Source organism: Monodelphis domestica, chromosome 1 (assembly GCF_027887165.1).
Source record: "Monodelphis domestica isolate mMonDom1 chromosome 1, mMonDom1.pri, whole genome shotgun sequence".
Lineage (NCBI taxonomy): Eukaryota > Metazoa > Chordata > Mammalia > Didelphimorphia > Didelphidae > Monodelphis > Monodelphis domestica.
In genome coordinates this window covers 322,568,173-322,586,589 of record NC_077227.1, presented here as the reverse complement: position 1 = coordinate 322,586,589, position 18,417 = coordinate 322,568,173, and the positions used below count along the sequence as shown (strand labels likewise).

The following is an 18,417-nucleotide window of genomic DNA, read 5'->3' as shown; positions in this document are numbered from 1 at the left end:
GAGGGTGGTAGTTTCTGGCTTATTGGGATCCATGAGGTTGTCTTAATTTTGGAGGTGCCAGCTGCTGCCCTAGTCTAAAGGGTAAATGGAATCCTGGTTCCCTTCCATTGGTGCCCCTCCCTAAGCCTCTGTGTTTGCTTTGGTGATTCCATTTAAACCATATGGTCTTCCCTTGAAGAAGACAAAAGGACATATTGCTTTCTGCATTGACTGACCAATCTGATTCTTCTGAGAAACCTCAATAGAAACATTGCTTACATGGACCAGTGCCCCCCATCCCTTTTAGTACCAAAGCAATGGATCTCAGTAACCTGAAAATTCTAAAATATCATAGCAATTATTATTATTCACTGATACATATAAAAATGTAATAGAAAGCTAACACCGACACCAACATTCCCCACTTACCATTCCCTCCCCCATCAATTGGCCTTCTGTTGGTAGGAGATGAAGAGGCATTTAGTAGGATGTGGTTAATAAGGGGAAGGAGTGAACCTCACATCCCAAGTGGGATAATAAATAAGGGAAAAAATGAGTGAGCATCCACCATCCTTAGGAAGGGTCAGAGAGACCCAGGGAAAAAGCAGAAGAGGGAGGCAAGAGCAACTGTAAACCAAAGCCACATGGTGATGTTTCCCCAGCTTCAGCCACTCATCTTCTGTGGGTGCGCCACTACTGCCAAAACTCAAGTAGTTGTGTATGCAACTAATTTTGCCCACAGACCTCTTGCTCTCTTTCATGGGCATACAGGGAAAGTTGAACACACCAAATAGCCTCCAGTGGGGTGGATCTTTAGAGTCAGGTTCAGAGAGTAAAATGGACTCCTGGGCACAGAACATGGGACAGTACGGTATGTTTCTATTATTTCAAGTTTCCTGTTCCACTAAGTGGTGATTTTATGTCCTTGTTCCTGAAAAGGGCTAGAACAGGAGGTGGGGCTGGTTAAAAAACAAAACAAACAAACAAAAAACCTGCGTGTCCTCCCTCTTGCCTAGTATTGTCCGGAAAACATCCCAACAGAAACATTGCTCACATGGACCAGTGCCCCTCGTCCCTCTTAGTACCAAAGAGGTAAGGCTAGTTAATCATATATCCATAGAAGGTCAGGTCTATAAGAGGCTCGAGAATCTTAGAACAGAGAATTACCTGGAACAATACAACTTCCTCATATTACAGAGAAAGAAGCTCAAGTCAAAAAAGAGAAAGGTCTTGAGAGTCATTCTGAGAGTGTAGGTGAGAACCAGGCCTCAGGCTTCAATTCTTTCTACTATACCAAGAACCCATTGGTCTTGCTGTGAATGTGAAAAGAACTACATTTAAATGAAATGCATGAAGGAGAAACTACTAAAATGTAAATAAACAATGTAAGATATGAATATTTGTGCAATCTATCCCAAAGACTAGGTTTTTGAGGAAAATACTTTATATAACTTAAAGCCTATAAAAATTAAATTATTATGTGGTAGGAGAAATATTTATGGTATGAAAAGAGCACTGGGTTTGGAGTCAGAGGATCTAGACAATGCTGAAAAAGTAACTTCCCATCTCTAGGCTTTTCCACTCTGAATTCCAACAATGCCTCCCTAATTGATTCCCTATCATATTCACCATAGCAGTCATTCCAAACTTTCCCATCTCCCTGCTATTAATTTTCCCATTCCTATGCCCAAAGGGCTTTAAAAGACTGCCTGCCCTTTGATCCAGCCATAGCACTGCTAGGTTTATACCCCAAAGAGATAATATGGAAAAAGACTTGTACAAAAATATTCATAGTTGTGCTCTTTGTGGTGGCAAAAAAATTGGAAAACAAGGGGATGCCCTTCAATTGGGGAAGGGCTGAACAAATTGTGGTATCTGTTGATGGTGGAATACTATTGTGCTCAAAGGAATGATAAAGTGGAGGAATTCCATGGGAACTGAAACAACCTCTAGGAATTGATGCAGAGTGAAAGGAGCAGAACCAGTGTGGCACAATCGAATGTAATGTAATAGCAATGCAATAATCCAGGACAATTCTAAGGGACTTCAGAGAAAGAACTGTGGAAGTAGAAACACAGAAGAAAAACAAGGGTTTGATCACATGAGTTGATGGGGCTATGATTGGAGATATAGACTCTAAATGATCACCCTACTGCAAATATCAATAATATGGAAATAGGTCTTGATCAATGATACATGTAAAATACAGTGGAATTGCTCATTGGCTACAAGGGGAGGGGAAGGAAAGAAAATAAATTATGTAACCATGGGAAAATATTCTAAATTAATTAATTTTTTTTCAAATAAAATAATTTTTTAAATTTTTCCTGTTACACAAAACTGCTCTACTGAGGAGTTCACTTTATGCTCTAGCAAATCAATTGAAGGTATTCAGTAAGAGCTCTTTTCTCATCTATGTGCCTATGATGTCACCACTCACATTCCTCTGATGAGGTATCTCTTCTGCTTGTCTTTACATGCATCCTTGATCCTATCCCATCTCATCTTATTCAAAAGATCACTTCATCATTCTTCTCTTTCCTCTCTTTCTCTCATCCTCAATCTTTCCTTACCTACCCATTCCTGTTTTGATACCTAAAATTACCTCCAAGTTTTCCACATCTTTAAAAAATTGCCATGACCATCATCTATTGACCTACATCTTTACTCCCCTTCATAAGTAAACTCCTTGAAAAATCTACCTACAACACCTACCTCCACTTCCTCCCCTCACTTTGTCTTTTTTTTTGTTTTTTAATTTTTAAAAACCCTTACCTTCCTTCTTGGAGTCAATACTGTGTATTGGCTCCAAGGCAGAAGAGTGGTAAGGGCTAGGCAATGGGGGTCAAGTGACTTGCCCAGGGTCACACAACTGGGAAGTGTCTGAGGCCAGATTTGAACCTAGGACCTCCCATCTCTAGGCCTGACTCTCAATCCACTGAGCTACCCAGCTGCCCCCTCCACTTTGTCTTAAGCCCTCTGAAGTCTGACTTCTGATCTCACCTTTCAAATAAAAATTTTCTCTCCAAAATTACCATTAGTATTTTAATTGCTGGATCTAATAGGCTCTTCTCAGCCATTATCCTTCTTGTCCTCTATAGCATTTAACACTGTTGACCACCTCATTCTGGATACTGCTTTCTCTTTGTTCTCCTTGTATCCATCTGCCCCCTCTTTTTCGATCTGTCTTGCTAGATCTTCTATGTCCCTCCCATTAACCATTGGTGTCCTCCAGGGCTCTATCCTGTCCCCTCTTCTATTTTCTCTCTATTGTCTCTCACTTGTTGATCTCATCAGTTCCCATGGGTTCAACTGTTATCTCTACAGCGATGACTCCCGGGTCTATATAGCCAACCCTAGTGTCTCTCCTTATCTCCAATTCCCCATCACCAACTTCTTTTTGGACATCTCAAACTAGATATTCTATACGATCTTTGAGTTCAACATATCCTAAAAAAAACATTAACTTTCCCTAAAACCCTTCTTCTAAACTTCTATGTTACTGTTGAAGCTACCACCATCCTTCTAGTCCCTCAAGTTTGCAACCCCAGTGTTATCCTGAACTCTTATAGGTAGATCTTATAGGATGAGACAAGGCATATTTAATGGCAGTTAGAAGGGCTATTGAAAGACAAGTAATAATTACTTATAGGCTCATAGAATTTGGAAATGAAGGGGCCTCAGAGGTAACCTAATCTAACCCCTTCATTTTCAGAGGAATAAACTAAGGTCCAGAGAGATTCAGGGTTTTTTTCTCCACAGCATTCTTCACATATGTCCCCTTTCCCCAACTCACGCAGCCATCTCACTCTAATTCATCCTAGTGCTATTATTCCCTATGCTTAGAAAGCTCTCTACCACCACCACCCCAGACTCCCACTCATAGAATCTCTGGCTTTGCTCAAGCACCACCTCCTCTAAGAGGCCTTTCTTGGTTCTCCCACACACATATACCAGCTGCTAATTCCACCTTCTCTAGGCTTATCTTCCATCTACTTCATATTTTTATTATATTTTCTAATTTATATATGCTGACCACTACATTAGAACATAACCTCCTTGAAGGCAGGACCACTACATGACCACTACATTAGAACATAACCTCCTTTTGCTTTTTCTTTGTATCCCCAGCACTGAGTCTAGTGCCTAGCACAGCATAAGTATTTTATAAATGTTTTTTTGATGTGGTTGTCTGGTTGACTGATCAATTGAGCCTAAAAACTAACCTCTCTGGACCTCAGTTTCTTAATCTTTAGATTATGTGATCTCTGAGGCTCCTTTAGTTCTAAATTCTATAAGCCTATACATAATTATTACTTGAGTCTTTCAACAGCCCCTCCAACATCATTAAATATACTTTGTCTCATCCTATGAGATTTTCCCATGAAAAGAGGGAGACTACTTGCAAGAGGAGATGGGGTACTCCAGAAGTACCAGTCCCAGGAATTCAGTTCAACAAACATTCATCCAGAATACCTGCCATGTGCAGGGCTCTACACTAATCACTGAGGGAAAACTCAAAAATTAAAAACAACTCTGTCTCTACTCACAAAAGCAGGACAGGAGATTAAAACTCTCTTTTAGCTCTTCTGAAGAAGATTACAGTCTAACAAAACTATGAAACAAGTTAGAATATGGTCATGTGTATAGGAAAGGCCAAAATGGAATAGCTTCAGAATTGGAGAAAGAAGGATTGTTTAGAGCTAGAGAAATAAAGGGAGGCTTTATGGAGGTAGATACAAATTGGATCTTGTAAGAAGAGAAAGATTTCATCAGGAAGAAACATGAGGGAATATTATTCTTGTCTGGGAATTAATCAGCACAAAGACATGGGATTGGGAGAAGAACATGAAGAGAAGTAGTAGAAAATAAGTAGAAGAACATAAAAGATGTTTCATCAAGTATCCCATCCGCCTAAAAGTAATTGGCTTGTTAGCTAAGAACACTTTTTGATTGAACCAAAATGAACTGGGCCTGTATCCCAACTTGAATCAATCAAAGCTTTTCTATGAAAGTCTGAATTCATGTAACTGAAGAAAGTATCACAGAATGGGATAGATTGGGGAAAGATTTTGAGAATCTAGCCCATGAGTGGAGGTTGAAACAAATTTGGCATTTCTAGGCTATTTCTGAGGAATAAAGGGAGGACCAAGTTGTGACAGATAAGGGAGAAATCAAAGAAAGCAATTGGCTCTATAGCAGTCTCCAAGCAGAAAGCTCCCCCCTCCCCCAACTGAGAGAAGTTCCAAGCAAAAGTTAGCCCTTTCCCCAACTTACCTTCCCAATATCTATCTAGTCATAGATACTGAACAGTAACCTGTTCAGGGATTTTTCCCTAAATCTTTCAAACAAACTGAATTTTATTTCAACTACAAAGAGGTCAGGAGTTAACTAGAAATAGAAATAAATGTCAAGTGAGGCAGAGAATCCAATCTCTGCTGAGATGTTAGGAATTTTCCTAACTGGGGTCTCAGAGTGATTGTGATTAAACTCAAAAATTGTCATCTAGAACAAACTTCTTAAAACTGAAGAAGAGAAGGGACCAAATGAACTGTAGGGGCTATCATATTGCACTCTAGACATATTGTTTGGTCATTTTTCAGTCATGCCTAACTCTTCATGAAACTATTTGGGGTTTTCTTGGCAGAAAGACTGGAATAGTTTGACATTTCCTTCATCAATTCATTATATAGATGAGGAAATTGAGGCAAACACCATTTAGTAGCTTGCTCAAGGTTACACAGCTAGTCAGTGTCAGGTCAGATTTGAACTCAGGAAGGTGAGTCTTCCCGACTCTGGACCTGACCCTTTATCCACTTTGGCATCTACTTAAAACAAGTTAATTATCTTAACAGTTTTAGCCTGGAAAGGTAGGATAGAGTAAGACGAGAATTTTAAATTCCACACTAAGAAACTTAGTTTTTGCCAAGTATGGCAGAGTAGGGTAAGGGAGAAAGATAAACCCTGGACCATGGAGGAGGTAAAAATCTAGGTGAAAAAAGGAAAAAGCCTGAAACAAGATGGAATCAGTGGAAGCAAAGGAAATAGAAAAGATGTGAGAAATAGTGTGGAGGCAGAATAAAAATATTTGGCAACAGATTGTGGGAAGAGGAGGCATGAAGGGTTGATCAGGGCTATCTCTCCATATAGATACAAAGATACAAAATCAAGTAACAGTGAACTTTACAGGCTAGGCTGAAAACCTTTTACATTCTGCTGAACACCTCATATCATTTTTTTTTTGCTATTGGGGGCAAGAAAAAGATTTTTTAAAAAAAGGAATGACATCTGCAACTCAGGGAGGATAACAAATTCCCAGGAAAGGGGGGAACTCTCCAACCCCTATCTTGCTTCTGTTTACTCTGTCAAAAAGAATTAATTTTAGATTGGCAGAAATGAAACTTTAAGTGTGAAAAGGGTAAGAGAAAAACCTAGCTGACCTCCTTGAACATAAGCCACTAGGCCCCTGGGAAACTACATCACAGGTAAATAAAAGAGCTGACAAAGGTGATTATTGAGCTATTATCAGTGATCCTTGAAAAATCATGGAGAATAGGAGATATGCCACAGAACTGGAAAAAAAGCAAATATTACCTCAGTTTTCAAAAAAGGGCTGGCTTCTTTGAACTAAAGGCCAATGTGCTTGACTTAGATTCCTGGAAAAATCTAGAAGGTGTGGTTTGTAAGCTTTCAGAAAGATTAGGTTAGATAGGTGTAGGCAAGGTAGGTTGATCAAGAATAAGTCAGGTTTTGTGATTAGATTTCCTAGAATTCTCTCATGAATCCATGGAGTCCTGATAGGTTTTTAATGTAACAGTTCATATTTAATTCATTTTTTCAGATATTAGTCTATTTAGATTACTTAATTGTTTTTTGCCAGTTTCATATTTTTATATTTTAAGTATTCATCTATTTATATTACGTTCCCAGGTTTGCTGGCATATGTGATTTTTTCTAATAATTGTTTTAACCCATCACTCTTCATTAAGACTTGTTCCTTTTTGTTATTTTTGGAACTTAGTTTTCCAAATTCTAGTTTTTATTTTGATAATCTGGTAATCTCAATGTTTTAAAAATATTTTTCAAAACTAAACTTAATATTCTACTCAATTCTTTCAGTGGAACAAATTAGGCCCATACTCTAAATCAAGGAAAGATAAAACAGAATAGACCAATGTTATTAATGAATATATGAAATAGTTGTGATTTCTTTGGTGTATGAGAACCCTTTCTACCAACATAGAAAAAAAACATTTGTAATTTAGTAGATAAAATTTGGGCTATTGTTTAAGGTGCCGAGGTTTTAAATGACTTACCCAGGATCATACAGTTAATAAATGTCAGTGGTGATATTCCAATTCAAGTCTTCTTGACTCCAACATTCAATCTCCTATGATTTTTTTTCATTTTTAATTGAATGTCAATGCAAAAGTATCAAATAAAGCACTGGAATCAATATATATGTGTAACTGTATATAATATATAATAATACATAAAATTTTTATTTTATTATAATATTATTAAAATATTATATTTTTTATTATAAGATCAAGTAGGATTTCTACCAGGAAGACAAAAGGAGCTTAATCTTCATAACACATAACAAAATTCATAACACATAACACAATAACATAATAATTAGCAAAATTATTCTACTTTAGAAAATAAAAATATTATATCCATATATGGCTTGGAATGCCTATTAAAATACAACACAAATTTATGGGCTCTTTTTAAAACACTAAGAAAGTATAGAAATAGAAGCAATTTTTCCTTCACATGTCGCTTAAATTAGACTACAACAGTAAAGAGTTTATTTTAATAAATGGACATCTTTACTGGACAGTGAGGATCAACTGAAATGATATTTGTAAAGCACTTAGCACAGTGCCTGGCACATAGTTGATACTAAATAAATGCCTGTCCCTCTCTTCTTCCTCATCCAGTCTCTGTTCAAAAACCTCCAATGAGGGAAAACCCACTAACTAATGAGGCAATCCATATTTCTTTTGGACAGTTCCAATGGTAAGCAAATTTTTCTTCATCCTGGGACTAACTTTGAATCCTTACAACTTCAGTCTACAACTTCTGGCTCAGGTTTCTGAAGCCAAACAAAGCAAAACTAATCTCTTCTCTCCCTGAAGCCTCTTCAAATACCTGAAGATAGCTATCATATCCCACCCTGGGCCTTCTTTTCTTCAGGCTAAATATTTTTCCTTCCTTGTAAGGGATCTTCAAGTGGCCTTTCACCATATTCATAACCCAATTAGCATAATATTCATACTAAGAAAACAAAAATATTATATCACTAGATGCTCTGGATGCCTTATTAAAACATGCCACCAATTTGTGTTTTTCTAAAAATACTAAATATAGAACTGAAAAGACTTTTTCCTTTACATTTCTTTTACATTCAGTATGATCAAGTAGGATTTTACTTTAATCATGCACTTTTTCACATTTTTTATCTGAAAACCAAAACAAATTTTGTTATTATTCCAAGGACATTGAAGTTAAAGGTCACCTTTTTGGAATCCGCCAGTCTAACATTGTCTTTCCTTCATTTGGCATCTAAACCTGAACATGATAGTCTTGATGCAGGCCAACCATAGTAGATTGCCCCAGACCAGCTGCTTCTCTTAACTCGGCCTGAGATTGCCCTTAGCTTTTTTCTTGAATCTTCTGTTGTGCTTCCTTCTCCCACCCCCAACCGGCCCCCTTCCATGCTATAGACATAGGTGACTTTTAGTCTAATCAGCTTAGTCAGGATCATAAAAAGCTAGTCTTCACACTTGAAGGGACCTTAGAAATGATCATGTCCAACTCTTTCATTTTACATTACAAAGACCATTGAGGCCCAGAGAGGTTAAGAAATTTAAGTCATGAAGGTTACTTATATAGAGTGTCCCAAAAATTCTAGTGGAGTTTCCACTAAGACTTTTGGGACACCCCCATTAAAAGCAACACAGTTCTAGGCTCACTGTCCCAACCTGCACAGTATTGGAAATCCCCAGAGGACAAGCTGACTAATGCTCCTCTCAAGAGTTCTAGGAGGAACCCTACTGGATTGGGGGTTTTCTATGATACTGCCTCTCACAAAGTCCACTGGCTGTCATCCCCTATGGGTATTCAGTTGATATCAATTAGCCAGTCACACTTAATTAGCATTTAGAAATGGCTAGTTCATAAGGAGATATAGTGGGTACAAAGCTTTTCCCTTGTCCTGTTAAATTTCCAGTTTTGATTTAATGGATCACTTGGGAGCTGAGGGTTCAGAAAAACAATCCCTTTAATAAAAACATCCAAAAGCCCTCAGGGAAAAGGCAATTCACAAGATCAGGAAACTTAGAAAATAGTCAGTAAGGAGATTCCCTGGGGTCTCTGGGGCTCTCCTACCAGAGCCCTAAAATGGTTTTTACATGCTCCTTATCCCAAGGTTCAAAGCTAGGTCCCAAATCAGTCTACATTGGAGCAAAGTGATTCAGACTGCTCCAGGTCTGCTACACAACTTCTTCAATCACAACAGTCTTAGCTGGTGTTGTCATAGGGCATTTGTGTGGGCAGGGATGAGGGGGTAACTTGAGTGTGCACGGTTTCACCAGTATCCTAGCTCATAACACACTCGAATAGGAGGCACTCTCCCCCAAGTCCAAAAAGAGTCCAGAGTTAAGTAGGCTTATATCAAGGGTGAAATTGGGGTTTCCTCTATTGTTGATTGTCTAGAAGTAAGAAAGGGATGGAGAAAATGGCAATAATGCAGAATACACATAAAACTGTATCCCATATACCTTTTTCTTTCTAGAGAGTCAGTTTACCAGACACCCTTGGCTCATGCTTGAAGAATATGTGTGGCAAAGGAATCATTTATAGCCTCTGGTTGCTAAGAATCCTTTTCTCTATTACATGGGATTCTCATGAGATCCCCTGAGGCATGCTGGAATTTTCTACTTGATGTACCTAACTTGTCCTCAACTTCCAGTGCAGATGATGCCATTAGCCTTTACTGTTCTGGGGACATTGCCAGGACACTCATGAGACATCCAAAATCTTCCAAACTTTGGAAGTTCACAAGGTCATCCTATGGTCAAGGGATAAGGGAGGGAGACAAAGATTCTCTTTTTTACCCCATCCCCATCCATCTAGTAATTCCTTCTCAAGCTAAAACTACTTCAACCATTGGACTGTCCTGCCACCAGAATGTTCAGTTCTGAACTGGCTTGTTCTTTTTTTTTTTCCCAAGTCCCACAAAGAATAATTGAGTCTCTTCAACTGATCTCAATACACTTCCTATGTAGCATCATTCCATTCCACTCAATGGCTTTCACTTCTTAGAAATTGATTAAGAACTTTCTGAATCCAGCTTTAATGTCTTTGATTGAATGTTTGACTCAACAGAGGTGTTGGAACATCTTGTCAGTTATTTTAAGTGGTATCGGGTGATTGCCTTCAGTTGACCTCTACCTATAGATGAAAAAAAAAAACACTTGAAAAAAAAACACTTTTGTTCAACAAAAAGGAATTCAATGAAAATTAGAAAAAGTAAAAACTGAAAAAATCTTAGCTTCAAATATTTCTTCTTGAAGCCCAGAATTCAAAATATATGAGGGAACTGACTCAATTTTATAAGAAGAGAAGCCATTCTGTAATCAATAAGTATTCAGAGCATATGGTCCTTTGTTTTTGTTTCATATTGTGAACTTGCTTTCCTCATTTTCTTGTTTGTCATTCAGTATGATGACTTTGGGATGGTAATGTGTTCAACCATACCAACTCTTCTAAGACCACCTCCTAGGTCTGTATGGTACACTGGAAAAAAGCAATGACTTTGAATTCAGAGGACTCGGGCTTAAATTCTTCCACCTAAAATGTGTGCAACTTAGAATGGGCAAGTCATTTATTCCCTGTAGGCCTCAGTTTCCTTTTTTGTAAAACGAAGAAGTTGAACCATCACTCAATCTATGATCTTTGAAACAATTGGTTGTTTGAGGGAGATTTGTAGTACAATGAGAAGAACTCTAGCTCTGAATTCAGAGAACCTGGGGAATGTAACATCCTCTCACAAATATTAATTTTGTGACCTTGGACAAGATACTTGACCTCAGATTCTTCAGTTGTAATATGAAAGGGTTGGTCCTTCCAGCTGGCCCTGTCAGATCCAGGTTCCTTTCTTGGAAGCTCCCTACTCTGAGGAAATCAGTGATTCTGTGCAAAAAGTCATGAGGGCTTACTATCTGTGCTACTGAAAGGAGGAACTACTCCAAGGAAGATATTCTCAACATCCTGAAGAATGAACTTCTTTATATATTTGAACACTTATATGTGTCAATGGAAGTTAAATTATATATATATATATATATATATGTACATATATATATATACATATATATGTAATAATAGGGGACACATTGTGGAAGGTCTGAATTGGGACAGTGGCTGCACGAGTCAAAAAAGAAATAGCTGTAAGAAATGGAGAGTCAGAATCAACAAGCTTTAACAATCAAGCAATCAATAAACATCTATCCAGCTCCTACTATTAGCATCTGCTAAGCATTGGGGATATAAAAACAGGCAAAAGTTAAAACCTGACCTAATGGAGCTTATAACCCAATGGAGGAAACAACATGCAAGGAAATATGCACAAAAATGGATGGATACAGGATAAAAAGGAAATAAAAAAATATCATTTTGGTTGGAATGTAAAGAAAGGAAGGAAGGACAATAGTTGGAATAAAGGAGGGAGAGCGTTCTTGACATGGATGGAGTAAAGCCAAAGAATGCCCAGAGCAGAGCCAAGAAGTATCCTGTTCGAATAACGCTGAGGAGACCAGGGCCAAATGATTGATTGTAGGGCATGAGGGAGAGGTCAAGGAATACTTTAAGGTTGTATCCTTGGATGGCATTAATATTTAGCATCATTATGACCAGTCACACTTGCTTAGTAGTATTTAATTTACAAAAATGAATTGCAAAGCATAAAATGTCATAAAATTTCAATCTTTCCCAGTTGCCATCAGGTTTCTTTGTCAAGTTATTTTCATTCACTTTTCTTTTTCAAGGGATCTCCTTCTGGTTCTGCTCTTCTAATTTCATATTATTCAATAAATTCCAGGTTTCCTTATACTCCTCATACTTGCATATCTTAATTACAATAAAATATTCCAGAACATTTTGTGTCTGAAAATTATTTAACCATTCTATTATTATTGGACATTTAGCCTATCCAGTTTTCTTTTTACAATTAATAATGATATCATTGCAGATATGTATATAGACATATAAACACATTTGGAAATATTTGAACACATAACAGAATATGTTCCCAACAAAGTTTATAATCCTACTAACAAGAAAGCATACCTGCTTCTCCATAACACCATCCTCATGGCATTCCATTTTATTTAATTATTATTGACAATATTTGGCTGCAATGTAATGCCTTAGATTTGCTTCAGTTTTCATATCTTTTAAGAGTCTGAATTTTTTAAGCCCTTGCCTTCTATCTTAGAATTGATACTAAAAATTTATTCCAAGACAGAAAAGTAGTAAGGGCTAGGCAACTGGGGCTAAGTGACTTGTCCAGAGTCATGCAGACACTCTGAAAGTGTCTGAGGCTAGATTAGAACCCAGAACCTATCCTCTGAAGGCCTAGATCTCTATCTACAATAGTTCATGCATGTTAAGTTTCCCTTTTGATCACATCTCTCCATAACTCCATTATAGAGGATTACCTGGAGGAGTAGCTCCAGTTCACTTAATATTTCATATATGCCAGTCAGTGCAACATCAGACTGATCTTTTATCCCTTACTCTTGTTACCTGACCAGTTCACTTCCTTTCCCAGTGGTATATGTCCCTGATAATGACTTTATGATTCCCTGAACAACACAGCATTGGCCACATGCTACGACCTGCTTACAATACTCTGGAGTCATTTCTGGGTTGCCCTTTGGTCACCTGCAATTCTAATTCTTCTGAAATCAGTGTCCCATGATTTGCAGTCATATAGCACCCCTGGGCTGATGTCAGTTTTGGGTTGTTTTTTTTTTTTTTAAGATCAGTTTTTGTAGCAGCCAGTAATTTGAGATCATTGAAAGAAATATTCACTTCCCCAAATTGCCATTTTCTGTTCAGTTCTGAGCCCAGCTCACTGTCCTTCTCTAGCACCCATCCATATATTCTGCTATATCCATGGCAACACGATATCCAGAATAAGGTAGATGGGAGTCCTAAAGTCCTCTATTAGACTGTGAACTCCTTGAGAAAAAGAACTTTTTGTTTATTCTTGTTTTTTTGGTATTGGAGAAGTTGTTTTTTGTTTTGCCTTTTTTTTGTAAACATTTAGCACAATACCTGGCACTTACCTGGCACTCTGTAGGTTAGGTGCTTAATAAGTGCTTGATGACTTGGCTGCCTTGATCAGACCACATTTGGCTACTGTGTTCATTTCTAGGTGCCTCCTTTAAGGAAAGAGAATGAATTACTTTTGAGTTGGATTGGACTAGGTGACCTTTGAGATCAATGAATAAGCCAGTGCCAGGCACTGGATGTAAATGTAGAAAGAACGAACATGGAGTATGTCCAGAGTGCATAGAGAAATGAAATGCCAGTTGAAGGAATTGGCGGTGTTTAGCTCAGGGAAGGAGACAGAAAAGTCATACTTGCTCTTTTTAAGTATTTGAAAAGTCATAATGTAGAAACTTGTTCTCTGCATGGCTCCAAGGCAAAGGCCTAGCAAAAATGGATGGAAATTGTCCAAAGACATCTTTCAGTTAGATATATGGAAAAACTTCCTAACAATTAGAGTTGTCCAAAAGTGGAGGGGAAGGGGCTTTAAAGAGTGAAGGGGAATCAGTTCCCTATCACTGAAAGTGTTCACACAGAAGCCAGAGAATCTAGGGCTACTAGGTGGCTCTGTGGATAGAATGTTAAGCCTGGAGTTGGGAAGATCTGGGTTCAAATATGATCTCAGTCACTTCCTAGCTGTGTGACCCTGGGCAAGTCACTTAACTTCCATTTCCTAGCCCTTACCACATTTCTTCCTTGGAACCAATATTTAGTATTGATTCTAAGATGGAAAGTAAAGATTTAAAAAACAGGAGACACTAAAGATTCTCTTGTTAGTGATATTGAAGGAAGATCCCTGCTTGGTTACAGGTTGGACTAGGTATCTTCTGAGGTTCCTTGATTCCCTCTTGAAGTTCTCTGATTCCCTGATGCTGTTATTCGAAGACTTTTGAAGTGCCTTGTAACTTGGTAACTTTCCCTTTGTTATTTTAATCTCTGCCTGTTTCCACATAGTTACAAGCAGTGAGCAGCCTAAGAAAACCTCAGGAAGTGTGTACCCTGCTCTACAAGAGGCTTGAGAGAAGTTGGTAGATCGACCATTTCTGCAGGGGGCTTGAGAAGGGAGAAACAGGGAACAACCAGCAAGTGGTAGTGGCCAGAAGAGGGAACCATGGCTTGGCTCCCTGAAGAAGTGAATCAGAGGATTGAAGGGGACCATCCCCAACTGAAAGCTATCCCTGAGGTTTTAACCCCCAGTATAAGAAAGGTCCTTTTCCCTAGAAGAGCGTAAAAGAAGCTGAGGTCAAGGAGGGAGTGGAGGACGTGGCACATTAAATGGGCTTGTACTGGCTTCACATTTAGAATCAAAGAACATGGAGTTCCAGAATTAGAGTGGATTTTAGAATAAGGAAATGGCAAGTATTAAAGTCAGGACAGACCACAGAGATCATATGCCCCCAACCACCTCATCACACAAATTAGGAAAGTGAGATTCAGAAAAGATGATGCTGAACATCATCCAGAAAATGCTGTCAAATTCCAAACTAGATCCCTGACACTGAGCTGTAGGCTCTTCTCACCATGTTGGAAGATAATCCTAAGGCTTATAGGCAAGAAGCTAAGACTTGAGTTGTGTGATGCTTAAAGGACTTTCCAAGCCTTAAGACTCTATGACAAAAACCCCAAAGGAAGACCCAAGGTCCTGGGCTCCCAAAGCTTCCATTGGAGATGTTCTTTGAGCTCCTTGATTTTGCAAGCACTCTTGGCCACTAACCTTCATTTCTCTGGCAATCACAAACTTTGCTCTTACGTTAGTCAATCATTTCCCCCACTTCTTAACAATCACTCTGGAAGAAGGTTGAACTTCTCATTGGTTTCAGTTATTCTCATTTGTTTCCCCTCAATGCCAAATGCTTCTAGACCAAACAGCCAGGAGATATTTCAGGCCCGAAAGAGAGAGAAACCTGCCATCTCAGAGAATGAGCACCAAGTGTTATATCTATCTTGAAGGAAGTCAAGGGAGCCAGAAATGGGAATTGATGAGTAAGAGCATATCAGATAACAGGCACAGGCAGTGTAAATGCCCCAAATCGGGAGACTGAAGTATTGTGTTCAAGGAACAGCATGCTGAAATGGAGATTGTGTGACAAGAAGTAGTAAAAGGTAAGACTAGAAAGGCAGTTTCTGACAAATTGTGGAAGATGATGACGAATTAAAATTTTATTTAGTATAGGATGGGAAGTCGCTAAAAGTTTTTCATTGCAAGATAAGAGTAGTACATTCAGAAGATTATTTGGGCAGGGGGGTACAGGAGGGACTGGGTTTGCAATAAACTTTTAGAAGGAAATCCAGTAAGCTAATCCAATGGAGGCAGCTAGGGTGACACAGTGGATAGGGCACTGGGCCTAAAGTCATCAAGACCTGAGTTCAATTCTTGTCTCAGATGCTTACTAGCTATGGAACCCTAGGTTAGTTACTTAACCCTGTTTGTCTCAGTTCTCTCATCTGTCAAATGAGCTGGAGAAGGAAGTGGCAAATGACTCCTGTGGCTTTGCCAAGAAAGCACTAAGTGGGGTTACAAAGAATGGGACACAGCTAAGTGACAATAAGTTATTATAATAATCTAGACAGTAAGAGGTAAGGGCCTGAACAAGGACAAAGACAAGATTATAGAATGGTATCTAGAAGTGAGAGAGAGAGTAAAAAGTCAGAGATTGACTCCAAGATTCAGCCCAGCTAACCTGGAGAAAGGTAACACCCTCATCAGAAATGGAGAAGTTGGAAGCAGCTGAGTAGCTGAGTGGATTGAGAACTAGGCCTAGAGATGGGAGGTCCTGGGTTCAACTTTGGCCTCAGACACTTCCCAGCTGTGTGACCCTGGGCAAGTCACTTAACCCCCATTGCCTAGACCTTACCACTCTTCTGCCTTAGAACCAATACAGAGTATTGATTCTAAGGCGAAAGGTAAGGGTTTTAAAAGTTAGGAAAAGGGGAAAGTTGGGGAGAAAATAATCAAAGTCAGTTCTAAACAACTTGAATTAAAAGTGCTGGCAAAAAATATAGGTAGAGGGGGCAGCTGGGTGACCCAGTGAATTGAAAGCCAGGCCTAGAGATGGGAGGTCTTGGGTTCAAATCTGGCCTCAGATACTTTCTAGCTAGGTGACCCTGGGCAAGTCATTTAGCCCCTATTGCCTAGCCCTTACCATTTGTCTGTCTTTGGTTCGAAGACGGAAGGTTTTAAACCCTTACCTTTCATCTTAGAATCTTAGTCTTAGAATACATACATACATATATGTATATAAACAGAGAGAGAGAGAAAGGTGGGGTATCCAGGAAGCAAATTAAAAATATAAGATTGAAGCTCTAGAGAGGGTGGATTTTGGATCATCACACAGAAGGAATCATCAAAGCCAGGGGAAAGTATAAGGAAAGAATATAGAGAGGAAAGAAAAAAACCAAGAGCAGATCCCGGGGACACACATTGAAGAGGTGTCAAGAAGAGGAAGCCAACTAGAAAGATAGAGAAGTAGTGAGAGAGGGAAAAGAAAAGCATGTTAAGAGTATAGTCTAGCTCTTATCAAGGTTCCAGGAACATAATGAATGCTTAATGAATATTTGTTGATTGATATCAATATTAATATAAATCAATTGTCAAGATGCTTAATGAATATTTATTGACTAATTTATTGATCGATGATACAGAAGCCCTGACAGAAGAACACAGAATAGCAGAAAGATTGCTAGATCCAAAGTAAGAGAACATTGAATCTTATCTCTACTTACTGAGTGATCTTGGATAAGTAATTTGTTCTCTCTAAGGACTCAAGTTTCCTGCTCTCTAAAATGAGGGAGGTGAACTCCATGATCCCCAATATCTCCTCTAGCATTAAAACCTGTTGCTTAAAGCCGGTTGTGGGTAGAACAGCCCTTTTGAGTATCAGCCAGAGGAAGCTCCAATCTTTTGTCCCACTCCTTGCCTTTCTGAGTAACTGATCTTCCCTGGCAATATAGGGTCCAATAGCTTAGGATTCCCTTGGCATCTCTGGCTAAAATTATATGAGAAGATGTATTAGAGAATAACCCCTGGCTACAGGCAGGCTTTTCTGGGTGTTTTTTTTTCCTTCTCTTTTCAGTCTTCCCAACCTAACTAAATTAAACAGTCTGGATTCCACTAAAGACCACCTCACATGACCTATTCCCCACTGCTTTCCTCAACCTGGCTGCACTCCCTGGCCCCACTCCAGTTTCTCTACATTTTCTTTAAAGCGTGAACCTTAGCTGGACACAGAAGCCTAGTGATGCCCTGATCCAGCTAAAGTACGGCCAGAAGGCCTCCTGGATCCTACCTGTCTCATTCCCGTTAAGCACGCTCCAAGTATCACGTCCCTTTTCTGTAATAAGAGAAGAGTGGGCCTTAACTCACTGGCAGCTGGTGACTCAGCATGACTCGCAGATTCCTCAGCAATGGATTTTTCCAAGCCTACATCCCTCAGGTTTCCCATTGGTCACCAGGGAGACAGGTCAGTCCTAGGGCTGCAGAAAGGGAACTGACCAAGAAATCCTGCAACACCAGCTCAGTCCTTGACAGGATGTGTGACTTAGAGGAAATAGGCGTGGTATAGTGGGATCATGGCATTCGGAGGAAGACCCTCAATTTCCTCCATTGTAAAATGAGCCCAAAAAACAAAACCAAAAAAAAAAAACCTGTTCACTGTATAATTATAATGACCCAGCTCTATTCCAGAAAACAAGTGAGAAAACACACCTTCTCTCCCTTCTGTGTATATGTGGGGGGCTATGGGTATATTACAATGTGTACTCATTTAGACTTGGTTTGTGTGTTTGCTTGTTTTTCTGAACTACTTTTTTTCCTTTTTTAATTCTTTGTTAAAAGGGAAGATGGTTGGAATTGGGGAAGGAAGAAGAATAATATTCAAAAGTGAAACTAATATAAAAATAAAATATTTTTAAAATGTCTTTTGAAGAAAAAAATAGGATGATTAGACTAGAGTCATTTTGGGGAACCTGTGGTACACATGCTCCCCTCTTCCTCTCCACCACAACTGAGGACATTTCTCACATGACCCACCCCTCTACCCAGCAGCCTAATAAGAGAGCTTCCTCCCTCCTCTGCCTAGGGTAAGGGTTAGGGTG

At 38.9% G+C, this 18,417-nt stretch overlaps 1 long non-coding RNA gene across 1 annotated transcript; it reads right to left on the bottom strand.

Annotated features, from left to right (window-relative positions):
* Nucleotides 1-7,014: 7,014 nt before the first annotated feature.
* Nucleotides 7,015-17,829, bottom strand: LOC103102177 (uncharacterized). Its single transcript, XR_001629192.2, has 3 exons — nt 17,687-17,829; nt 13,341-13,436; nt 7,015-10,440 (listed from the first exon to the last, which is right to left on the bottom strand). It is a non-coding gene; the product is annotated as an uncharacterized LOC103102177 (long non-coding RNA).
* Nucleotides 17,830-18,417: the final 588 nt, after the last annotated feature.